This window comes from Petaurus breviceps, unplaced genomic scaffold (genome assembly GCF_028583685.1).
Source record: "Petaurus breviceps papuanus isolate PSGF00001 unplaced genomic scaffold, PetGlider_PUasm1.0 80, whole genome shotgun sequence".
NCBI classification, from domain to species: Eukaryota; Metazoa; Chordata; class Mammalia; order Diprotodontia; family Petauridae; genus Petaurus; species Petaurus breviceps.
The window spans coordinates 11,441,093-11,468,040 of NW_027186540.1; the positions used below are offsets into that span (position 1 = coordinate 11,441,093).

Consider the following 26,948-nt stretch of genomic DNA (forward strand, 5'->3'; position numbering starts at 1 on the left):
ATTCATTTTCTGCTCAATCCTTGGGAGCAGAACAGTAGTCAGCAATGTTTTATATGCATTCTGAACTTAATATAGCTTCAAAGGAGGGTGAAAAGCACCTTGCTACAATCAGGAAAGCAACCTGATACTAATGGATTGATATATGTCAATTTACCAAAGTGCTCAGCAGTATTCCTCTTCCCAGAGGGAGCCCAACACAACCAAGTATGAGCCAGTGAGGGCTGGGAAGTTCTCAATTACCACTGCATTTCAAGGTATAGATTCATGACTGTGAAATTTCATAAAGAAAGCAAAGTAGCAGGATCGTTCCTCCTAGTGAAATACTTGATCTGCCAAGAAAGGACTGGTGAGGTATTTACTTAATGAAGTAAATTGGTTATTTATTTAGAAGACTGCAAAGTAGAATAAAAATGCTAATGAAAGAATGACTTTGATTAACTGAGTCCTATTAACATGACCACTGAAGGAACTAATCAAATGCTATTGACTTATTGTCAGGATTGATCAAGTAGACATCAATTCTTTGGCAAATAGATTCTTATATACCTGTGAAAGGCCTCAGCCAAAGGCCAACCTATCTCTCTTTTCCTAGGTCAATTGCTTTCTATAATTTCAATCTTGCCTAGCTATCAGTGATCCTAGAGAGTCATACAGGTCTGTAAGAAGCCACAGATTTACTACTGTACAGAAAAGTGACTACTGTAACAGAAAAGTTATCATAAGTATTTAGCTCAGAAAAAAATGATTCTGTGCCAATATTGGCATAACACAAATGAAGTTTAAGCAGAAATTATGAAAGGGAATGAAAATGAATTTATATCACTTTTGTAGCTCTGAAGGCTTCCTTGTTCAAGTCTGAGAAAATCGTGCAAAATGCTAATTATTTTTTTATTGTGAAATTGGAATGAAATTATGTAGGAATAATGCTATTAATATAGCAAGTCCCTTGAATGTAAATGACAGTGGAATCAATTTAATAATAACAACATGGAAATGGAGGTGGAATTTGATTGAACTCGGGCAGGTTACAACTAGATCTTAATTTCCTAATCTCAATCTCCTAATCTGTTTACTAGGCAAAATCATAAACAATATTTCTTCCAATTCTATAATCTTCCCTTCTCCTCCCCTCTCCTCCTGTCTCCTCTCAACTCTGGTCTCTTCATTTCTTTTCTCTTCTCCTCCCCAATCTTCTCCTCATCTCACCTACTCTCTCCTCTCCTTCTCTCTCCTCTTGTCCACCATTTCAGTCTAACTTTGTTGTTTTTCTTTGTGTTGGTATTGTTGGAAAAACATTTTTCTGACTGGATTTCTATTAAAATGATGTTAAGCCACATTTTTGTCCTTCCAAGTATTATTGAAACACTTTTGCATTCTTTGTTGAGTCCCAGAAACTTATCCAGGAGTCAGAACTTAACCTAGTCAGGAACAGATAAATTTCTGCCATGAACATGCTTTTCATTTAAGCAATCCCTAAAGATAAGTTTTGGAATCCTCAGGTTTCATGGAATATGACTTCAAGATCACGGACCTGGTGAATAATGCCGAGCTTGGTCCTTTTGCTTTAAAAATATAAAGTGTTAACCAGAAAGAACCTATGGAAGGACTCGCCTTCTGGAATCTTTGGGACATCTGGGACCAGAAATATCCTCTCTCCACATGTCCTATAATCAATGGGATGTTACATTACATTAAATGTGTGTATACATATAGAGAATTCTTAAAGAGCATGAAAGAAGCTGCCTCCTTTCCAGCTCTGCTTCCCCCTCCCCCATCCCCCAGTCCTTTGCTCTCTGGGGATCTACCTACTGCTACCAGTGAGTGTCAGGGTGAGAACTTCTCTGGCGCCAGCAGTCCACCAGAGGCCTTCCTGGAAGGTGAATGATGTCACTGATGTATTTCTTCTCTTAACCATTCTTTTCTACCCTTTCCTTTCAGCTCAGAGCAATTTTTCCCTTTGCCTTTCTCACTTCCTTCATTTATTTCTCTTTTATTTTTCTACCTTAACTTTCCGGTCCCCAGAATGAAGGGGAAAAACATCTGCTGATCCATTAAAAGCATCCTTTCTTATTGGAAAGTATAGTATCCTCTTAATTTTTAATGTATCTGGGCCTGACTTTTTCCTAGAGTAGGAATGAGGGTGGCAATATTATCAATGATGCATTTACCCACCTCTTGGGATGTGTGGAAGAATACTGCCTATTAATTAAGGTTTTATAATGTGCCTTGCACTCTTTAGAGGAAAGACACTATATAAATGCCAAATAGTAATAATTCAGCTCTATTCTCTTCTTTGGTCCCAGGAGACATAAGCTATTCACCCTCCTGAGAAAGAAAATGAGCCATGCTCCCAAAAGCACCTACCTGGAAGAAAGGCTGCCAAGTACATGAACTGCTTCTGAAGCAAAATAGTCCCACACATTTCAGAGTCATGATAATTGTTCCCCTGCAGAAGCACATTCTCCAACTTAGCAGGTGGATGGAAGAATGATGTTCTTTAAAGGCTACAGTATGGATAGGAAACTGGAATTTTCTGTCTTCCCTCCCTCTTCCCTCCCCCCCCCCCCCCCCACCCCCACCTCCCGACACACACATTTCCTATCTGGACAAAACTAACCATCAAAGAAGTTAATGGAAAGTTTTGGATGTATTTTTCTCAAAGCTTCTTCCTATTTCCTTAAGGGGACTTGTCCTACTTGGAGATAAGGACGTTAGTTCAATGGCATGCTGAGTTCTTCCATGTGAAATAGAGGAATATTGTTTTCTGCATTAGTTTAGTTCAGACTCATTATTGTTTTCCTTTGATCTTTGTACATATGACCATATTTTCTGATTCAATATTTTGTCTTGATTAGAGGAATCTGCAAGAATTCCTTTCTCTGACTGAGAAGAGTAGAACAGATGGTTTTTTTTTTTTCAAACTTGTTAATTTTTTTTTTAAAGCAATTGGAGTTAAGTAACTTGCCCAAGGTTACGTGGCCAGTTTTTTTGTGTGGGTGTTAAGTATCTGAGGCTGGAACCAATCCCGGGTCCTCCCAACTCCGGGGCCAGTGCTCTTACTCACTGCACCACCTAGCCGCCCCTCAAACTTGTTTCAAAGAAAACTGAGGTGCCATGGAGAAATGCTCTGGTGCTGTGATAGATGCGGATGCCTTATGATTGTTCAGAACAGGCTTTGTGCTTTTGGCTCCTGGAAATTAATATTTTAGGGCAAAAATCTGTGGGCCATAAAACTAATATTGGTGCCTTTCACAGAGGAAGTCTTTCAATTTTATTTATTCTATATTTTTGTGCCCAGGGCATTGTATTTTTTTCAGCTTGATGTTTAAGGCAACTGCCATCACTGCTGGTTGTTATTTAAGGTGTGAGTAATTCTTATCTTGTGCTCACTCTATAGTTTCAAGTGTTTGCTTCTAAATGGTTTCCCTCATACAAACTCAAGGGTATTAACTTACCAGGTTTGGTTTAATCATATGAGCTATATGATTATATAGAACAAGATTATTGATTCCATGTAGAACATTTGAATATATTTTAATTTCTTTTCTCAATCAATAGATCTATTATTTTTAATTATGTCTTTCATTTTTTTATACCTGATTTTTTTTTCCTGATAGACTTCCCTCTCCCAATTAAACCCTTCATTATGTACCACATACTCTCTCAAACCTCACTCAAGTTAGGTACCCATAAGGTAGATTCTAATTCTCCCCTGAGATTTAGGGAATCCTTAAGGAATTGGCAGTGAATTTTTAAGTATTTTATCTCATGAACCCCAAGGTGTGCTCTTCCCTTATCCCAAGTATTACCAGTTGAGATCAATTATCTAGTCAGATTTAATTAGCTTTTGTTACACATATATACTAAGATGATATAATAAAAACAAATTGTATACAGCATTCTCCTAAAACTATGGTAACACCCTTTTCTATAGGTACACACAAAATACAGGGGAAAGTGGACTCATGCTTAGAGAACATGTGGAAAAAAGTGTAATTCTCAGTTCCTAGAAGTACTTTCATAGGAACTCCTTTTTCTCCCTTTTGTGAGATACCCAAGAATTTCCTCTTTTTAGTGGCATAACTTTTTAAAATCTCTTTTTATTTTTAATTTAATATCTTATTTTTCCCAATTATATGTAAAACAATTTTAACATTCTTTTTATTTTTCAAATTTTGAATTCCAAATTCTCTCCTTCCTTCTCCTCCCATCTTCTCCCCTCCTCGAGAAGGCAAGCAGTTTGACATAGGTTATGCATTTGTAGTCAATGGCATAACTTTTTGTTGGCCTCCTTGAAAAGTCTTGAAAGCCTTTTTTCAGTGTGTCTAATTTGCCCTTTGCTTCAGATTCAGTCAGTAATTCTAAGGATATTTCTAGGATGCCTAAAAGAAGTCCAAGTTTTCTGGTACTCTTAAATTTTGCATGAACTTCCAATGGTTATCCACAGGATGGATGAGAAGGAGAAAGAAGCTCCTTTCCCTTCCCTTCTCCAAGCTAATCCCTTGCAGAGACTGGGCTAGAATGCTTATTCTCCCTGCCCACCACTGAAATTGTAACTAGTTGCTATTTAAATGTGACTAGATTTCTATAAATCCCAACATACTCCTATATTGTATCATTTTACCCAATGGCTAGATGTTTAATTCCATTTCCCCACTTGATTAACTAGTTTGCTCACCTTTAGTTTAAGTCCTTTGATTAGTTGATTCAATAGGGATCTAGGCCTTGTTCTTTCCTAGTGCATATCTCTGGTTGATTCATTTGATCGATTTGAGCCCTTTGTAATTACTGAGGTAGGAGGATGGAATATCTTCTTACTCTTGTAAAAATGAGTAACAGATAAGCCAAACCCAACAAGTCAAAGATCTTATATGATAGAGTATTCCACATTTTCTATGTAGAATTCACCCCCCACTCCCACCCTTATCTAAAAAGGAGCAAGCATTTTTGAACATTTCTTTTCCAGGGGCAAAATTGAGTATCGCTAAGGATTTGATCGTCTTTGGGAACTGTTTACATCATTGTAACCATTGTGTATATTCTTCTGGTACTGCTTGTATTATGCATTATATTGGTTCACATAAAATTTCATGTTTCTCTGAATTGTTTTTTTATGGCTTGAGGTAAAATAATAATGTTGAGGTATTCAGATATTATATTTTTAAATTAATTTTTAAGAGTTGAATACCTAATTTGTTTATTATTTGTCCATATATGTTTGTGTGTGCTAACTTTTGTCTTTATATTTTTAGAAGAATTGAGAAGAAATAAAAATATAGGGACATTTGTCAATACCTCCAAAATAACATGACTAGTAATTTGCATATCATAATATGCCACCATGGTGGTTCAATTAAATCTATAGATTGAATAACATTGAAAATATTACTATCTCTAGCAAAAGTTTACCTCTTTGATAGTCATGATCTCTTTATGTTTGACATCTTTTTTTTTTTTTACTTTGGTCTTGTATTTATATAAAAAATCATCATGTTCCACTTAGCATTACAGATTTAGTTTATTTGTATATGTCCATTGTAAATTCCATGATGCCAAGGACTATGTCTCAATTTTTTTCATTCTCCCCCAATTCCTCACAGAGTTCCCTGTGGTATTAGGAAAATAGGATCATATATTTAGAGCTAAAAGGGTTCTTAGGGACTTTCTCACTACTGGTGAGGAAACTGAGGCTGAAATGTAAAGGGATTTACCCTAGAGTCACATAGATAATTAATATTTGTTGAACCAAAATTTAAGTTGTAAAACAACTTTAATGATGTGATTTTATCTTTACTACTTTTGGTCTACTCAGATTGAAGTGGCTGTCATGTACTGCACTGTTTTGTTAGTAGGTCAGTCACTAGATATGTTTAGATGCCTACTATGTTCCACCAGACACTGTGCTAAGCACTGGGGAAATAGAGAAAGGCAAAAGATAGTCTCACTGCTTTCTAATAGCTCACAGTCTAATGGATCTGGTGTGCCAGAATGTTGATTTGAGGAAATATTTCTGGCTGAGGACTGCTATACTTCTTGCTTAAACAAATGCATCTTTACTACTGTATGCTATGGTCCGTAAAGTTTGTTTTAAGATTTTAATTCTCGGTAAAGACACAATGAGTAATGCTACAAATTTTCAAAATTCATTGAGAGGTATGACAAGATAGTAAACAAAGTTGGGGGGGGGTATTAATGAAAAGGAGATGAGACAAATTTAGAGTGTAAAAAGAGGAGGGAATGACAGCTGTTTACTGGTGATTGCAAGTACAGAAAACACTTTGGGGTTTAGGCCTTCTAGAAATGAAGATGCAATGTTGTGCTGAAATGAATAAAAGTGGTGGTTTATTATGCTCTCTTTCTGAAAGAAGAGAAATGTAGGGGAAATTGGTGGTAGAGCTTTATTCAGAAACGAAATTAGAGTTAACCTTTTTAACCTTCCAAGGGGAACATGATGTGATTTAAGAGGATAGATAGGTCTTATCTCTGCTTTACAGTCACCCACTTCTCTCCTATTCCATCCATTTTCTTCTCCAAAGGACCTAAGGTAATAGGTAGGTAAGAGAGAAACATTTTGCTGAGCAGAAGAGGTCTAGTACATGAAATACTACTTTGGGATATGGTGTTGTGACAGTGAAGGTTCATGGGCAATCATGAACATTGGAATACTTGCCATTAGGAAAGTGGGGCTATGGAGTGGAATAGAGACAAATCAAATGTACGTTACTATATTGCCTGAAGCCCTTTCCTCTCTTGCTAAGATTCCCCAGTGCTCAGTTACATCTTACTTTGAAGGACTCTTATTTTGATGAGACACTTCTCTGGACCATCTAGACAGTCAGTATGTGATTATGGATCAGTAATGTGTGAAGCTGGATGATGAAAAGTGATGAAAACAGAAATAATCATGAAAAGTCCTATCAATATTTTGTACAAAAGAAGTGTTATTAACGATTGAAAGATGCTAACTATAATGACCAGATTCTGTGACTTATTTTAGTTTTACATCTTCCCTTTCTTTCCTAAAGCATTTTTTCATCAATGTGATATCTAATTTTTTCCCCAATTTCCTTACATATTTCAGAGGAAATGATTCCCCAGAGTTATCTCCTACTCTTGATTGGTTTAGGAACTCAGATATCCTTTAAATTTAGTTAGTAATCCCATCCATGCAATTACTGGCAACTCAGGCCTTTAACCTAACTGCTGAGGGGAAAATCAACTTCCAGGTTCTATGAAGAGTTGAAGGTCCACTGGTCTTCATGTATTGATCATAATTACAGTAGGTTTCTATTGAGGACAAAGGAGCTAAAAAAAGGATTCCCCCACTCCAACTTAAGTATAAAAGCTTGTTTCCCTAGAAACCATGAAAACACACATGATGATATAGATGATTCAGAGTGCCTCTTTTCAGCAGAGGGAGTTAGGGATTTTGATGCACTCTAGCAATTTCAGGTCCAGGTTTCGTAACACTTTGTCTCTCTCCCTTCTTTCCCTCCTGAGGAAATCAGCCCCATAGGGATATGTTGCTAACACACTTTCTATTTATAATCACTCAAAAGAGTGGAATTATAGAAGAAAAAAAAGTCCTGTTTTGCTTTCCTCCTCAATATGGATTTCTAGACCTTAGAATTCCTGACATATAGATTTGGTCATTTGTGCTTTTGAAAAGTGAAGGGGATTGGCTATATGAAACCCAGCCCTAGCAAGGATACCAAAGGTGTTCTTTGGATTATTTCCATGTACCCTTTTAAGGCTTTGTGAATCTTTCTAACAGGGGAGATAGAAACATGATGAGTCAGAATAGATGGTAAGCTTTATAAAGTTACTGTGGTCATGCCCTATAGTCAATTTGAAAGCAATAATGAAATACTATTTAAAAAATACAACTTAAGATGACCATTCATTTGGAAGAGCTTTTCACAAACATTAATACTTTATACTCTTCTGGGGAAGAAAGAGACATCAAAGAAACAAGACAAAGCTATTTTAAATCCAGAGCATGAAATGCCTGAGGGAGGCTTTTTTTGTAGTTGTTATTGTCAGAATGGTTAGGACCAACTTGATTTTTGCTTAGCATTCAGTTCACCAAATGGTTATTAAGTGCCTACTATCACAACCTAAGACTGGAGAAGACACACAAACTATAATATTCAGGCCCTGTAAGACAAGTTAGAATGTGGTAAGTATGTAAGAGGGGATTAACAGCGAGAGACAAAAATGAGGGCTTATTTCTGTCTGGGCAGAGTGGAGATGGTTTCCTCGAAGAAGTGATACATAAGATGGGCCTTGAAGGAGAGGAAGCATTTTAGCAGAGGGACATTTGGAAGGAGTCTGTTCAAGGCATGATGGATAAGCTATGCAAATGTAAGATATAATAACAAATGAAATCAGAAAATGGCTAATAGTGCAGATTGGTTGGAACACAGGGACCTTGGTTCAAATGCTGCATTTAATTTTAACTATCTTTGTAAGCTTGTGCCAATCATTAAACCTCCTTAAGACTCAGGTTCCTTATCTGTAATATGAAGGGTCAGGATTATATGTGGCCTCTGGTGTACCATCCAAGTCAAGATATCTGAACTATGATACTATAGTGTGTATTGTGGGATTGATGTAGTGTGAAGGAAGACTGAAAAGGAATATTGGAGCTAAACTGTTCTTAAATGCATGAGTAAGGAGGTGGTATTTTATCTTGTATGCAATAAGGAGACATTGAAGTATTTTTGCATAGAAGAAGGATCAGAACTAAGCATAATGGATATTGTTTTGGAAGTTTTCAGAAGGGGTGAAAACTGGAGGCAGGGAGATCAGTTAGGAAGCTGATAAATTAGTCTATGTGAAAATTAATGAGGGATCAAACTAGGGTGCTGGCAGTGGCAATAAAGAGAAATGAACACATATTAGGAAGTTTGTAGGCAGAAAAGACCAGACTTGGTAAGCTGTCATATGCAGAGGATATTAGGGAGAGGGAAATCTAAGGAATGAAATCAGAAAGTTAGAGACCTAGTGCCAGACTACCTTGCAGAATATAGTGGGAAGAGGGCTGGATTTTGGAGTCAAAGAACTTGGTTCAATTCTTACCTCTTCCCCTTAATAGCATTGTGACCTTGGAAAAAATCCAAATTCTCAACTTTTCTCATCTTTGACACTGAAAGGGTTGGACCTTTAATGTCGCTTTCACCTCTCCATATATGCATCTAAGATAGTAATAACATGAACAGAAGCAGAGAAATTGAACGGGTGTAACTGGTTTTATAAAGATAATGAGTTCAATTTTGGAAATGCTGAATGTCAGGCCTTTCAGTGAAACTAATTCACTCTCCTAATGCCCATTTGGAAATGTCACATACTTTCTGGTAGTTGGAAATATGGAGTTGTGGTTTGGGGAAATGAAGGTGGGTTTGGATATGGATATTGGGAAGTCATCCACATCTCTATGCAGGGAGAGAGTTATAAAGAGTGGTGGGAAAGGATCACAATGCTAGATGAGATAAAGCTAGTTGAGAGCAAAGAGAAACAAGACTGAAAAAAGAGAGAATGAGAGAGAGAGAGAGAGAGAGAGAGAGAGAGAGAGAGAGAGAGAGAACACACACACACATACACACATACATATTGAGTTTGGGAGAAGTGATATCCATAATTAATGAGATCAGAAAGGAACTTAAGCCTAGAAATCAGGACTTCTCCCTAACTTTGCTATTCTACTCTATAGTGGGTGTAGGAGTTTCTAAAGATTTAAGACATTGATGAATGCCATGGACTATTGCAGGGTCTACCCAATATATGAAGGTCGGAAATTTCATGTTTTCAAGGTTAAAAAACTCTATGGGTCATTGGTACAAAGTCTTAGAAATGCTTTTGGGTCCTGTTTGCTCCTTGCTTATTCCTGTTCTTTTCTACCATGATCCTTAGTGATTGATCTGCTTCATTCCCTTTGTACTGCTGTCACCTGTTGCTTCCAACAAGGGTTTACTTCCTTGGCCACTATGGAATAGAATAGCCATTTTACAGTAAGGTTTTCTAAGGAATGTTGCCATTAACAACAAAAAGGAAGTCAGTTTAAATTTTTTTAATCTTCCTTTTTACACTCTCACTCATTAGTACCATGACTATTATTTTTTTTCTTTTATTGTAATCTTATGAGGAAAGAAAAAATGACAATAATGAGTTTCTATACACAAAAGATTGAGGAAAGATTTGCTTTAATTTTAAATAAAAACTAATACCAGTATTTTGTAATGAAAATCTGTTCAGGGTAAATCTGACGATAGGATCTTTGCATAGGGGCTGAGGAGATGGAATACTAGAGGGATTTATTTTTATTTTTACTGATGTCTTCTATGTTTATAGCACCTGACTTTCCAAATATATCCCTTTCCACTACCCTGCCTAATGAGGCATCTCTTGTAACAAAGAATAAAAAAATAGAGGAATATCAAAAGGAGTTCATCATAATTAACCAACTCATCAGCTGAGTATAAAACTATAGCATTTGGCTCAGGGGTTCTCAACCTGTGGCTTATTAATTTTAAAAAATTGATAAAATGAATTGTTTTCAAAAACCTTGAGAAAGGTACCACAGGCTTTACCAAGTCTGCTAAAGGGATCTATGATAGTCATGCTTTTTTATGGAGAAGTAATTATTCTATGATTTTTATACTCCAAAATTTCTGTAGCCATGTGCTCGAGTTATTTTCATCATCATTGTCATCATCACCATTGATTAAATGTTTACTATATGCAAGACACTGTGCTAAGAACTGGGAATAAAAAAGAAAACCAAAAACTATGTAGAAGGTGCAGACAGAGTAGGACATTAAAGGGGGTAAGGTTGAGCAGGTAGGGTGTGAGAGAGGGGCCTATTATACTATAGAGTTTGTATATTAACACTTGGGTATTCAAAATCTTTGAGATGGAGGGAATATTTTGGATGGGTGCATGGTGCACTAAGGAAGAATATCAATTGTGGGAGAGAGATCTATTGATGTTGACCAGACTGCACAATGTCCAGTGTGGCAGGTGATGATGATATTGTGTACTGTGGTGGGGGGCCCTGCATGGGTCATAGGTTGGAGCAGATGGAGTTATGTCCTGAGGGAGATTAATCAGATGGAGGAGATGATAGAGCCAGACTGAAGAAGATGGAGCAGGGGGGGTCTCTTCAAGGAGATGGTTTCCCAGTGTGCTTGCTAAGGTCTCTTGAAGACAGTATTCAACTAGCATAGAACACTGTAGAGGGCCCTGGAATGAAGACTGTAACCTGAAGGCTGGTGTCTGGAATCTGGTACTGCTGCAAGATCCTGAAGAAGTCCCAAAGTAAAGACTGAGCCTATAGAAGGTTATATAGGAGGTTGAGGGAAGAGTGAATGTTTATTTTCTATTTTCTCCCTCAAACCAGTTGAAGAAACTCTGGAAAAATGGAAATTCTGACACTACCTATAAATTCAATGTGACACACATGCAAATATATGTGTACATATATGTATATATACATGCATACACAGAGAAATACATAAAAGATTTGTAATCAAACCCTGGTCTTCCTAAATCCAAAGCCCATTCAAGCTGGCAGTTAATGTATAAGCTCAAAGCAAAACCTGTCATTGATACATAAAATCATAGAGTTTTGAACTGAAAGGAAACTTAGAAATCATTCAAACATCTAATTTTACAGGTGAAGAAACTGAGGACCTGGGAAGTTAAGTGCCCTTTGCTAATGCATCTATATTTGCTCCCAGACATGCTTGATATTTAATGCTAGATCTAATTTAGGCTAACATATATTTCATTTATTGCCATTAAATGAGGTGACTTTAATGCAAGACCACAAAATTGAAGATTTATCAGAACACTTGGTCACTAGGCATTTCTTATTATCTTGAGTGATCCTTGAACACACTGACAAAGGAAATAATACTGTGTTTCCCCGATAATAAGACCTATCCTGAAAATAAGCCCTCCCCTTACTGTGTAAGATTCCTCTAAAATAAGCCCTCCCTCGAAAATAAGCCCTATTGAGATTGCTATTGTAGTGAAGGTGATCCCCTGCACTACTCCCCCCCCCTCCCCCGGTGAAACGCACGCCGCGCTCCAAGCTGCATCCAATCGGAGCTGTAGCAGTGAGCGCGTCATCCTGTTCTTCCCCAGTGATTTACTTGCTGGTACATTTTTTTGTTCACATTTACCAGTCTATTAAAATTGCTGTCAATGTTCATTAAAATAAGCCCTCCCCTGAAAATAAGCCCTCTGATGTTTTTCTGTCCAAAAAATTAATAAGACAGTGTCTTATTATCGGGGAAACACGGGTAGATAAATGATGGTCTTTTATGAACTGTAAATTTTATATGGATAAAAGGAACACAAGTACTTGAGGAATCTGCTATTCTTTTATGATCTCCCCTTGCCCTTCTTTATCAAATTGTCTAGTAAAATGATATTAGAGTTGAGTTATTAGTGCATATGTGATTCACTATAGTCATCTCAGGAGGAATGAAAGTTTGTTTGCCTGTACTGTCAGAATAAGTTTTTTTAATAAACTTTCATTTTTTAAAATACTCTGCAGCCTTTTACACTTGAGGCTGTGGTTTGCTTTTCTTTATTAGAGATACATTGAATTTTGAGTTTTTATTAAATTGTTATTTTCTTAATGCTTACATGCTGGATTGAAAGTCTCAATGTGGGTGGGAAAGAATAAATCATAAATTGTGATTTGCAAAAGATTTCTATGCTTATTTTTTATTTACATTAGAAATATATCACCAAGAGGTTTCCTTTTGCATAAGCAGTTGCTTGTTTTATTTGAGAAAATGAACTATGCCTATGAGAAATAAGAGATGCTGACCAAAGTTATATCAGTATTAATTTGAGAAATATTCTTTCTACTTAAAATGTAAACATCATATAGGCTGCACTTGGCACATCTGGGCAGTGATTAATGTCCAAAGAAAGTAAAAAGTTCTTAATGACCATAAGTTGCCATGTAAAGTATCAAAACTTTCCTTATGGTCGGGGACACAGAAGGAGGAAGTCATACAACCTGTACTTTATTACTTTGAATCAAATGCAAAGGGTTTTCAAAACTTCAAGTCCAACTGAAAGCAGCTGTTAGGAAAATATCATTACATTATACCTTAAGCTACAAAAACCAATTTAATGGTGACATTTTATTTTATTCAGATGGTCCACTCTTTTCTTCTGTCTAAACCAGTAAAGCCCATGGAAATTGTATCTGGATGAAATCATTGGAAGGTGAAGGCCCATGACTAAAAACATTCTTTAAAGATTATACAGGGTTACAGTCAAATGGAATTGCAGCACTAACAAGAGCAAAGGTCTCCATAGCTACAGGAAGTAATATTACATCATTTAGCCACGTATATGTAAAAACATACTGCCCCCTTCCTAGCACTGTTTGCAGTGTTTATTATATGAAAATGTCACTGGTTGAAATAAACATGGGTATTACTTTTTAAATACATAGATTATGCTTTCCAAATCATCCAATTATATTGTTTTTAAATGGAATTACCACTTCTCCATTCTTTCCTAGTTGGATCTATTGTATGAGCTATCCTTGGTTATTCATAATTTTAGCTACTTTATATTTAAAGAATTATGTAAACTCTTATTGGCATGAAACCCATGCAGCAAACTCAGTGACCTTACATTTTGTCAAGAGAGACCCTTATATTTTTGCATCTGCTTTCACTGAATAGTCATGAGAACAGAATTAAATTGGAACACTGAGCAAAATACAACACTAAAGACTGACACAGATTTTTTTTGAGTTGGGGGAATTATACCACAGAATGATTTTTCCAAACTTTTGTTTTCTATATGGTTTGTCAATTTATTAGCATCCCTGTGTTTATCTCTCTGTGTGTATCTCTGTGTATATGTTTATGTGTATTTTTTTTCCTGAGAAAATCAACTTCCAGGACATTGGAGATTTATTTCATGTTATATATGGACGTTCTGTCTAGTTCTTTCCATGGAAACTGGTAGATTAATAACTCACTGGATATTTAATGAAGATCCTTTATTTGCTCTTTTTAATAAAAGTTTTCAGTGAAGTTCATGGTTATTCATCTACCAGAAATATAATTTTGCTTGACTATGTCAAAAACTTGAAAGCTAATAACCCTTTTTACAGATGAAGGTGGTCACCATTTTAAAATAGATTTTTATTGATATTTTTTCATTGTCCAAATTTTCCCATATATCCCTCTCCCCCCTTTCTTCTCAGGGAGCCTTTCTTTATAGTAAAGATCTAAAAAACAAATTAAAAAGAGAGAAAAAACTCAGTAAAACCAATCAATACATTGAAAAAATCTTATATGTCATGTTACATATCAATGAACTCTGAAAAAGATGGAAGGGAGGTATCTTCTCATATCTCTTGTTTGGAGTCAAGCTTGTTCTCTGTAATTTTTTTTTTATTTTCACATAGGATTTGTTTCAAAAAAAGCAAGAAAAATAAAGAAATGTTTTTTTTTTTTAAATAAGCTTTAATCTGCACAGAGTTCATTAGTTCTCTTTCTGGAGGTGAATAGCATTTTTCACCATGAGCCCTTTATAATTGTCATAGATCATTGGGTCTTCACAGTTGAGTATTTTTACAATATTGCTATTACTTTGGTACAATGTTCTTCTACTTCTACTCACTTCACTTTGCATCAACTCATTTAAATCTTCCCTTAAGATCTTTCTGAGGCCATCCTTTTCATTATTTCTTACAGCATAAGAGTATTTCATCACAATAATAGACTACAATTTCTTCAGTTATTCCCTAATTGCTCTATATCCTCTAGATTTCCAATTCTTTGCTACCACAAAAAGCGATGCTATAAATATTTTTACACATAGGTCCTTTTCCTATTTCTTTTATCTCTTTAGGATATAGACCTAGTAGTGATATTGCAGGGTAAAAGGGTATGTACATTTTTAAAGCCTGTTGGACATAGTTTCAAATAGTTATCCAGAATGGTTGGAACAGGTCATAGGTCAACCAATTTTGCATTTGTTTTCCGATTTTTCTGCATCCCATCCAGTATTTATCATTTTCCTTTTCAGTCATGTTAGCTAATCTGATGAGTGTGAGGTAGCACCTGAGAATCATTTTCATTTCTCTAATTATGAATGATTTATAGCATTCTTTCATATGACTCCTGATAACATTGATTTATTCTTCTGAAAACTGCCTGTTCACATCCCTTGACTATTTATCAATTGGAAAATAGATCTTTTATAAATTTGGTTCAGTTCCCTTTATAGTTGAGAAATGAGGGTTTTATCAGAGAAACTTGCTGTAATTTTTTTCTCTACTTTCCTGCCTTTGTATTAATTTTGACTGCATTGGTTTTGTATGCACAGTAACTTTTTAAATTTAATGTAATCAAAATTACCCATTTTACCTCCCTTGATTCTGTCTATCTCTCATTTGGTCATGAACTCTTTATTTACATAAATACATATATATATGAACAAATATATCTGAATATGTACTCTGACATATAATTTTCCCATATTCCTCTAAGTTGTTTTTGATATCATCCTTTATGAATAAATCATGTGATGAATTTGTCTCTTATTATTTGGTATAAGATGTTGGCCTATGCCTAGATTTTGCTGGACTGCTTCTCAGTTTTCTCAATAGATTTTTTTTTCAAATAGTGAGTTCTTATTTTAATAACTTGTATCTTTTGGTTTATTGAAAACTAGGTAATTTAGTAATTTTGAAACATTCTTTTTCAATTCTCTTATAGTTCTTATTTCCATTTGCATTATTATAGTCATTGTTTATATTGTTTTCCTGGGGATGCTCACTTCTTTTTTCATCAGTTAGTGTCTTTCATTATTTTTAATGCCCAGTATAATTCCATTGCATCCATGTACCATAATTGATTTGGCCATTGCACAATTAATAAGCATCTGCTTTATTTTCAATTCTTTGATAAAGGTCATGTAGGTCAGAGTATAACCATTCATCTGCAGCCCAGAAATATTTCTAGTACTCCCTAGTTATTCCTCCTTATGCCAGGACTGCACTTGAACACAAGCTTACTTCCTGTTGCAACAGGAGCATGTGTCTTTGCTAGACAATGAATTCAAGAAAGTAATGCAAAGGCTTTCTGTGGCTTTAAGATACTTTTGTATCATCATGGCTGTCGTGTGATAGTCACCACTTAACTTTATTTCAGTTTCCAAACTCCTAGATTGCAGTATTTCCAGGGTTTTCAGAAGAGAGAATATTATTTTCCCTTCTTCCTAAAGATGCATAACATAACTGTATTACAAATCTCCCATTACTACATCAAGAGAAGAATTGAGCTGAATGTGACACTAAGCATATCATCATGAAAACCATCAGATCATGAACAAAAGAGAGTTAACATAGGTATAAAAGGAAAATCTTGCACAGGCAAATAGAGTTCTCTTTTTCTTTTCTCAAGCACTGGCATATGATAGGCAGATAATGCATGTTTGTTTATTGGTTGCAGTTCTATCACATCATAGTTATTTGTGTTCATTCCCCACCCCCCAAAAAAAAAACATCTTTAGATGGGAAGTATTCTGAGAACAATTTTGCATTTTCTGTCTTTATTACCAGAGCCTGTGTCATTGTGTATCATGGTTACTTGATAAATGTTTATTGGATTGAACTGATATGGTGATGAAATAAGTTGGCCTATATTTCTTTCCTAAAACCTGTACAAACAGTTTGCAGCATGCTTTATTTCTTTAAAATCTGCAGGGTTGGAAATGACCTGCATTGTTACTAGCTTTCTTCATCTGAGTATAGACTGGATTAATGCTGTAGTTAAGGATTTTTTTTTCAGCTATGTTCAGGAGCTACTGGCTTCTTAAAAGACTAAACAATTATGTCATATTTCCACATTCTGTTTTCGTTGGGTCCCACTAACATTTCTGTCTCACTATTTTAGATCTCACAAATTGGAAAGAGCCACAGATTTATACAGCACTGGAATAGAGCATGATATGAAAGACTTTTTAGGATGATGTCAATGTGTGGGAAGCACAAATAGTAAGAACAGTTAGTCAGAGATAAAAGAATATTACTTAAGTCTTTTGATTTCATCCTGGTTCAATGAAAGAAATACTGGACGTAAAGCAAGAAAATCTGATTCTGGTCTTGGCTCTACCTTTTCTTAGCTTTGTGGTCTTTGCTGAGACAACATTTGCTGTTCCAAGCTGAAATTGTTTCAACCAAAAAAAGTGGAATCAATATTACTTGTGTACCCTACCTTGAATTACTGGAAAGAGGAAAGAACATTTTAAAGTACAAAGTTCAAAGTAAAACAACTATTATTATGAATGGCTGTCACTCCCACATCTTGTTTGTCTGGGTTAGCCCTTATAAAAGCTTGTCTCTCATATTCTTTGGATATAACTTTGAATTTCTGGGTATGATAGCACAGAATCTTGAAGGATACCAGAATCAATATTTTTCTGTAAATGAATTGACGACTTTTGTTTTTAATTAAATATCTGAAATCTTTAATATATTATAAAATATTGTAGGCATTTTAAATGGAAAGAAGTTGCTTGGTCTTTGATTAATCACTTCCTACAATATCTATAACTGTGTTGCCATTTTTAATAAAAATAAAAAGTGTTATTTTAAAATCATTATCCATTTGAAGTCATGTTTTGCAGAGAAATATAAATAAATGCATGTATGCCTACATATATGTATACACACATTTATAATCTCAACAGATTCCTGTACCATTACTATGAGATATATAGATGACATTTCCACAAGTGAGTTCCCTGCAGTCACCAAACTAGTAACTTATCAGAGTCAATATTCAAACCTGTCTTTCAACTCTTAATTTGGTCTTCTTTCACCTAATTTCCAACACTGTATATAAGCATTTATTTCTAAAAAAAATTTTTCTATGCCTTAAATATATGAAATCATGGAATTCTGCAACCTGCTTTTTTCTTCTCAGTACAAGAAATTTCTGAAAGAAGAAACAAAATAAATTTTAAAAAGAAAAATTGCTGAGCTGAAAGTGTCTTCCTAAACACCTCTAAATCATGTAAATTCACTGTTGGTCTCTGTGACCAAGAGCACAAAGCTCTGTAGTTAAAATGGTTTGAGACACACTGGAAACAACCCAGGGATCAGAATTGCAAAGCCACTGGCTAAATGTGAGATTTGTTTTTATGTACATATTACAAAATTAATTCATTTCCCCTTAGAATTGTCTATACCATAACAGTATTTTAATTGACTAGAGATTAATAGGTGTGGGGCTCTAAGTAGATCAAACCCTATTTCCTGAAAGTAATTGTTTATTTTGGTCCCAAGGGATCTTTTCAATATTTACAGGAAATTGTAGAAGGCACCTCTCCCTATTGTTGGTGCATATCCTCTACTTGTTTGTATCCACAAAATACTATCTCTTCATGCATAAATGGATGAATTATGCATCCAAAGGGTGCCTTAATCTAAAAGAAGTGAAGACAGCTGGAAAAAGAGCTTTCCAAGTATGTGTGCAACAAAAATCCATATTCATGATGGAAAATCACCCACCCCAAAATGTGTTCTCTGTAATGGGTGACAGTTTAGTTTGCATAAGTTATAACCTCTCACCCAAGTACCCAAGTAGGCATTTAACTCCTTATGGATCAGGCAGCCTGTTCAGGTGGTGATCTATTATTTTTGCTCAGGGATGCATATTCAGACATATTGACTGGGGGGGGGTTGAAAAAGGTAAATGATTGAAACCCTCAGGCAGCTGCAGCTTGTGCACAGAGCACATTTATCAACATATTTAATCTGAGATTCATTTCACATCTTGTGGTTACCAGAGTATTGAACCTATTGCATGGAATGCAGGCTTAAGTATGTCTGAAATACACAGCACCTTCTAGAATAAGTAAAATGCCATATATCATATAAATTTTAGTGTTCTGTTTGGAGGCCTTAAAATATTTTAAAGGGAAACACATGGTGTCAAAATAAAGAAGCTTTTTTTTTTCCAACTGCATATTTATCACAGGGCTTCTCATCTTTCTTCCTCCATTTTTATCCTTTTTTTTTTTGGCTGTGGAATTTTCCATGAAGCCCATGCAACATCTTACGTATTGTGTACTTTGTCAGAAGGGGATGACAACTGGGTTAGGAATGACTGGTTGTAGTTATTATTATTTAGTGGAATAGGTACTGGGATAAGTGTGGGTGATCTTGATCACACCTCTGCAAGCCATCACAAACAGGACTTGAACTAGCAAGTACATGCTTTTGCATGTTAGTCACTCATTCATTGATTGCATTTGTATCTTCAATGCTTAGAATGGTACCTGGAACATAGTGGGAACTTAATACATGTTTATTGACACATTTCATTGGCTTCTCAGTCAGATGAGAAGATAACTTTTCAAAGCTCCTGGGCTTGTGATACGCCATCCCAAATGGCAAAATCACTGTGGTGAACACAATGATTATTCTCTCTTCTCCTTCCCCCATGTCCCCACCCCACCCTACCTCCCCAACCCCCCCCACCACCAGATGACCAATAAATCACAACAAAGCTGCAATGTTCTGTGTCTTTATCAGAAAATAAATTTCTGGAAGAAAGACTGATCTTTAAGGTTTCCCCTAGTTTTAAATCTTACAATCTAGTCTATAATTATGTCAAATAAGAGATAACCTATTCTATTTCTGGCAAATAGTTAAGCAAATGAAATAGATAAGTGCAGGTCAGTCAATTACTTTATCTTTCATTCAGTAACTAATGCTGAATTAGGATGGTAGCAGAATTTGAAAGACCAAACATGTTGTTGTGGTAGTTGTTGTTTTTCTTGGATGTGCTTCAAATTTGTCCAAAAGAAACTTTCTGTGACCGTGTTTCTAGCATTCTGAAAGATGGGTAGTTTCATAGGTTTGAATCAATTTCATGAACAAACATTCTTCCTCTTTCCTCCCTCCTTTCTACTCTCCATTCCACCACCACTTTGCCATCTCTTCCTAAAAAAAATGCCATGTAAGAAAGATTATTTATTTTTTCAATTAAATGAATTAAAGTTTATGGGGGGAAGAGAGGATTTTGAGATACTCAAGATAATTGAAACCATCTGGGTTATCACAAAAGCAACGTCAAGAAACACTCTGAGGTGTTTCTGAAACCTTTGAGTAGCACACAAGAGAATTTAGGCTTCCCAGGAACCCTATTTTCTCCCCTCTTCCCTTAGATCTCTTCCTAACATTTTGATTCTTTTCCCTGAAGTGAAATGTTGATAACTAGTATATATCTCCTTTATGGAGAAGTGAGGTTTTAATGGATGCTTATCGAGTATGGAGTTCACCAGGCAAATGGGTGAAAAATGTAACCCCTTAGAATTGGTCATGATGGTTGTTTGCCTGATTTGGTTCAGAAGTAGGACTCACAGAGAACATTTTGAATAGTAAACTCTTGATGTCACTGCATAGTTTCTTAGTATGAGACAAGCTTTGTCTTTTTTAATATTTGAAAGTACTTTGAGGAGAATAGAATTGTTTGTTTTGTTAATAAAATATATCCTGTCATTCCACTCACTGTGCCTTTTCCAAATACAATGTCCCCTTTCTACAGTATTCAAAGGAGTCACATACTGGACCATCAATGAATTCACATAGAACTTTTGTGGTTAGCAAGAATAAAGATAAATTTTAAGGAGAGAGTCATTGTTGCTGTGAGAGTGATAGTTCCAGTGGGCACAGAGGAAAGGGGCCCTTTAACAAATTTGGGGAGGTGGAGTAGGGAAAGGTGAAAGTAGTGAGCTAGGAATGACAGGGCAGGGCAGGGTAAATGAGGCAAGGTCAGCTGGGAGGATTTTTGTGGGGAGCAAAGGGGAAAGTTTAGAATGAGTTAAGGTTTCCTCTAACAGGGTGAAGGGAAGAAGTTAGAACACAGCCTTCAGATGGGGAATGACAGCATATAAATTACCACCTACATACAACATGATGTTAGAGTATTTTCTGAATCACAGATTACATTTATATAATGCCACCAAAAAAGTTAGGTAATGAAGCACTCAGTTGGGATTTGGGGGGGGGGTGTCAAAATTATACTGAACAAGTGTCTTGACTGTTTTTTCTCATTAAATTGACAGAATCAGCAGGTTTCTTTTACTCGTAGATACAGCTTGTTTTGTATCCAGTCCACTATGTAGTAAATTTAAAGAAAATGTTCAAACCTAAATTTCATTTCTTAAATTGAAAAGACACACCTATACACATATCACCATACACATTTAGACCAGAGGGACACTGCAACGTAGTGCATAGAGAGCTAGTCTTAAAGATAAAATGCTCTGGGTTCAAATCTTGACTCTGACACATGCTGACCCTGTGACCATTAGCAAGTCTCAACTTCTGCATTGTAGGTAAATCTCTAGGACTGTAAAATACAGAAAGGCAGGCAGTCTTAGAAATAGTTTGCTCATCCATAAGTTCCCTAAATTAATAAAAACACAGTCCATTCCCTCTCTATTTTATACTCATATACACATATATATGTATGTATATATATGTATATATGTGTGTATACACATATACATATATAGAGTTTGGTATAGATATGTGTCACACAATAAGTAAGTATGAAAAATAAATATTCATGCTAAAGAATTAAAGATAGATATCATTTTGTTTAAGCAGCAGACCTCTACATGAACTCTAGATGTGATTTCTTTTATTATCAGCAACCTGGAAAGTTTGTGTGTGTGTGTGTGTAATGATATTTTTCTCAAAACTATAATTCCTATTGTATGTTAAAATGGTCAACTTTTCCAATATATACGATACATCATGGATCTAAGAATGTTTTAGTTGAAAATTATCTTAGAGGTTAGTTTGTCCAGCCATGTCATATGACAGAGAGGAAACAGGGCTCAGAGAATTTAAATTACTTGTCCAAACACATCTCTAAAAAATGGTTGAACTGAGACTAGCTAGTTAGTGCCTAGAATTGTGAATTGAATTATAAAAGCATGCCAATATAATGCATGAGCTAGAATTATGGGGAAAGAATTCTGTAGAGTATTTATTAAAATTAAAGTAATTTAAAATAAAGAAATAAAATAACATAGGCTTATAATAATATGCAAAGGGAGTCTTTTTGCAGGATCTGGGATGACACAGTCCACCAGGGTACCCATCTTTCCTCCACAATTATGCTGTTTTCCCTAAAAATACACATGCTATCCTTATAATAATGTTTTATTCACTGAGCTAATCTTATGTAAAAAAGATGATATAGCACATATATTATTGTTTACCTTTATTATATCATATCATTAAATGCATTAAAATCAAAAGTCCCTTGTGAATACCACAGATTAGGAATGGTTTATAAACTAGTCAGGATTAGGGAAAGAAAAAATATGCAAGATCAGAGGAAGAAAAGCTGAAAGAAATAAGAAAAAAAAGAATTCATACACATTTCTTCCAGTGGGAAGCAAGAGTACATACTTGTGCTATAATGACTATGTAAGAGATTTTCCAGGAGCAGGGAGAGATGAATTGATTTGGCCCATAGTCACACAAATAGCACTATGTGTACTCGAACCTAGTTCCTCTTGATAATCTTTACAGTTCTCCTTCCTCTATACAATTCTGCCTCTCATGCCATATTAAAAAAAAGTATGTAAGCAGTTTGTTCTCTTTTGAATTTGCATTACTAATAAACAGCTGAGTTAACAAGTAGCTATATCTGTTAAAAGAAAAAGCACTTGGTTAAAAATCTCTGACATCCAATGTAGAATTCTAGAGCTAGAAGAGATCTCTAATGTGTTCAATCCTAGATGAAGCCATAATTGAAAATATTTGTTGTGGGACAAATGGCACGAAAGATGATTCAATTGACTGAAGTGACACCATCTTGAGAGAAGCTGAGACCCTGAGGCACCAGTCTGCCTCTGCAGAGTTCTGACACAGAACGCTCTTGTGGAGGCACTATCTGGTAGTCTCCTAATTTATAAAATTATTCTTTATAACTAGGTTCTAATATCAATTGTTTTTTCATAGGGCAGAATCCTAAAAAAGCCCAATTTTGGAGTTTGGAGTAGAATGTTAGCCCCTTTAGCCAACACACTTGAGGGAAGGGGGTTGAAATAAGGTTTAAAGTCACACCACCCACCCCCAATCACAAATTCTAAAAGTATCATGTCAGTATTTTAGGGTTAGAAGCAACATTAGAGATCATCTATTGAAGTCCATGAGTCCCAGAAAGGGAAAGCAACTTGTATAAAGTCACAGAGAAAGAATGATTAAACTCTTGTGGAAATTTAGACTGAGTTTAGATGGAACCAAATGGAGGTCAAATCTCATAGAACTGCAGATTGTTAGAAAAGGAAGGAAATTTAGAGATCACCTTATATAATTCTTTAATTTTGCAGATGAGAAAAAAAGACCTAGAATTAGTAAGAGCAAGAACTAGAACTCAAGTTTTTTGGATTCTTGGTCTAGCAATCCTTCGGTCAAGGATCATTAGGAGGAATCAGAATAAGCAAATTAGACAAATCTTTGGTCCTTCTCCAGTGTAACTGTGTTTTCTCAGTCACAGCAGGAATGGCAGGTACCATAGCATCTTCCATCTGGTGGAGGGATATGTATCAGCCCCTGGAAAACTGTTTGCGTCTGGGGTATTGCTAATTCACACATACATTTACTCTATGTGCTCTCCTTCATTGAGGAAGCTTCTTTGCTGACTGTCCAAATTAAGGCAGAATTGGATTCTTTGGGGTTGAACCAGCTTGTTAAAGTTGAGACCTACAGGGGCAGCCAGGTAGCACAGTGAGTAAGAGCACCGGCCCCAGTGTCAGGATGACCTGGGGATCAAATCCAGGCCCAGACACTTAGCACCCACGCAGAAACACCTGGCCATGTAACCTTGAGCAAGTTACTTAACCCCAATTGCTTTAAAAAAAATAAATTTTTTTAAAAAAGGTTGAGACCTACGGCCTTTCTTCCCACCCACTTGACTGTGTCTCTTTCACCCCAAACTCAGAGGTTCCAGAAGACAGATCCAACAAGAGTCACAGACTGAAATGCTCTTATCTTGACCAGTTCTCACCATTTTGTACCCAAGCTCTGACCCTTCCTCCTTTTTTAAAGGACAACAAATTCCCTTTATGGACTGACACCCAAGAAGATAGTCTTGGGTTTAGACTTCTATTCAAGATAAGTAGCCCTAGAAATGGAAAGAGGTGGGGTAGGAAGAACTGTGCGAATGGAATTTCTGTTAAGTGAAGCAAGATAGCTAGTTTCAGTGGTGTATAAACCAACAGAAATTATGCTGAAGCAATTGGAAAGGACCTGAGTTTATGAATATCACCTTCAAAAGGGCTGACTAGTCCTCTCTGTCTCTGAAGGAATATGCCAATTAGATGATTTCCCAGATAGTTTCTACTTTCCTTTTTACACAGGTCAAAACTGTAGTTTCCTACTCTTGGTACTGTCTTTGTTCTGAACTTTCAGGAGTGGTAGCTGGGGTCCAAAACTTCCTACTTCTGCAACCCTACCAAAAGTAGAAACGGGTTCCCAGGCATAGGGTTTATAATATGACAAACAAGCAGCAGCCTTGGGGGAATCATCCAAGATAGAGCACTCTAAGGTAGGAAACTATTTCAGATTTACAAGGGCCTAAGAGGGTGTAATTACTTTTTTTTAAGTTGTCCCAGGGGCAGGTAGGTGGTACCGTGAATAGAGTGCTGGCCCTGAAGTCAGGAGGACCTGAGTTCAAATGTGGCTTCAGATAGTTAACACTTACTAGCTGTGTGATCTTGGGCAAGTCATTTAAGCCCAATTGCCCTGTCTTCTCCCCTCCAAAAAGCAAAAAAAAGTTTTCCCAAATAAAGGAAGTCATTTGGCTATTTCAGCCCAACAAGGAGGAGTAGAGTTCAAGGTCCTGTAGAGATCTGGATGTTGGGTTAGAGATGTCCTCATCTGTTAGGCTGATGCAAAGAGCTTTGAAGTTCACCTTCTTTTTCTTGAAGAAGCAAAGAAGTGATAATGATTTATGCTAACCTGGGACCTCTTGCTGAATAATCATACCAATAAAATTTTGAAAATGTAGGTCAGCTACCTGTGGACATTTCACTATTGTAATTATTCTAAGATTCTCCCTGAAACAAAGGCCCATCTTTTTTTTAATACTAGTTTTCTTAAAATGATGTTGGATGGCTGCAAGTCTCCAAAGAGTGCAAAATGAGGGTCACCCAAAGGGCAATTGAGAGAGCATGGCTGATGTGAGTGGGTTACAGTACATTGTAAATAAGGAGTTTGAAGGAAAGGTGGCATAAAAGATCAAGGAAATGTGTGATTGAAAATGATGAACTGAGGTGGCGGCTACGTGGCATGGTAAGTAAAGCACCGGCCCCAGAGTCAGGAGCACCCAAGTTTGTTTCCGGCCTCAGACACTTAACACCCCCACAAAAAAACTGGCCATGTAACCTTGGGCAAGTTACTTAACCCTCCAAAAGGCAAAAAAAAAAATTGATGAACTGATCTCATGCTAAGGATGAGGGATAGTTAATAGATGGATAGATGATTCTATAGAGTCATTAGTTATTAAGAGACCTTGAAATCCTACAGCATGTTGGGTGAACCTCCACGATGAACTTATGAGAACATAAGCAAGAATAAAGTGGGCATATGAATAGGCATGGATGGATTTTGATCTGCATATAGGAAATGCATATTGAAAATCATACCAACGAGGTCACAGGTTCATTGGAGTACTTACATATGACAAACTAATACTGCATATCTTACTATTTAAAACAACAGTCCATGCTGGTACTGCATAGATTTGCATTTCATTAGAATTTTCATTAATATATATCCCTAATTCCCTAATATTTCCCCTAATATATCTAAATATTTCGTGCAATTTAAATTTTCTACCATATTTCATGTGGAGTAGGTAGAAAATGTTAATGTTCGAGTCTGGTTTTGAGCTAAAAATGTTTTCCGTTGACCCAGCAATACCACTACTGGGAATATACAAAGTGATCAAAGACAGGGGGGGAAGCCTGATGTATGGAAATATGTGTGTATGTTTGTTGGTAGATATAGATATATTGATATATATTTATATTGATGTATAGATAGATAGTGGCACTTTTTTGTGATTATGGAAATGTGGAAAACCTGATGTATGGGAAAAATACATGTATGTATATATCTATATGTATATATATGTTGAGATAGCTGCACTTGTTTGTGATAGAAATAAAGTGTTAGTTGAATGGAGAATGACTGGTTGAACAAGTTATATAAGTATTATGGAATATTATTTCTTTTTAAGAAATGACAAATAAAGAGAATGGAGGAACACTGAAGGATACTTTTTGTGAATCGATGCATGGCAAAGTGAGCTGAGCCAGAAAAACAAGTTGAAGCATGATATCAGTAATGTAAAGAAAAAATAATATGGAGAGAAGCCAGATCTCTGGTCAATTTAGTGATCAATCATTACTTCAAAAGACTGATCATGAGACATCTTGCAACTTTCAGCAGAGGGGTAGGGGACTCTATGTATGTAATGAGAACGAAATTGTCAGACACGGCTAACATGTGTTGATTTGGTTTGCCATTGGTGGTTGATTTGGTGTGTGTGTGTGGGGGTGGGAATTCCTAAAGAAAAGCATCAACAAAATATTTATTCAAGCACACAAAAATGATGGAAATTCTCAATATTCTTGGAATCCTTGTTCAACACTAGTAAGCTTTCTCTGGCTCTCATAATTCAACTTAACTTTTATCTGAAATTGTGTTAGACATAATCAACACCATATACTAACTGTTGATAGTTCTCTCATTGTTTCAAATGGATTAATCATTTTCTTCTAACTAGATTTCAGGCATTTTGAAGGCAGTGATACCATCCAATACTTTTGTTTTCCTCCAGTCACCTACCAGTTTGGGGGAATGA

General features: G+C 36.0%; 1 protein-coding gene and 1 long non-coding RNA gene across 14 annotated transcripts in view; both read left to right on the top strand.

The window, feature by feature from the left end:
- The window catches only part of LOC138176019 (semaphorin-3A), a 665,616-nt gene that overhangs the window by 26,465 nt on the left and 612,203 nt on the right, over window positions 1-26,948 (top strand). The gene's annotated exons all lie outside the window — the stretch shown is intronic.
- On the top strand, window positions 7,546-14,222 carry LOC138176018 (uncharacterized). The gene is made up of 2 exons (XR_011172145.1): window positions 7,546-11,920; window positions 12,310-14,222. It is a non-coding gene; the product is annotated as an uncharacterized lncRNA (long non-coding RNA).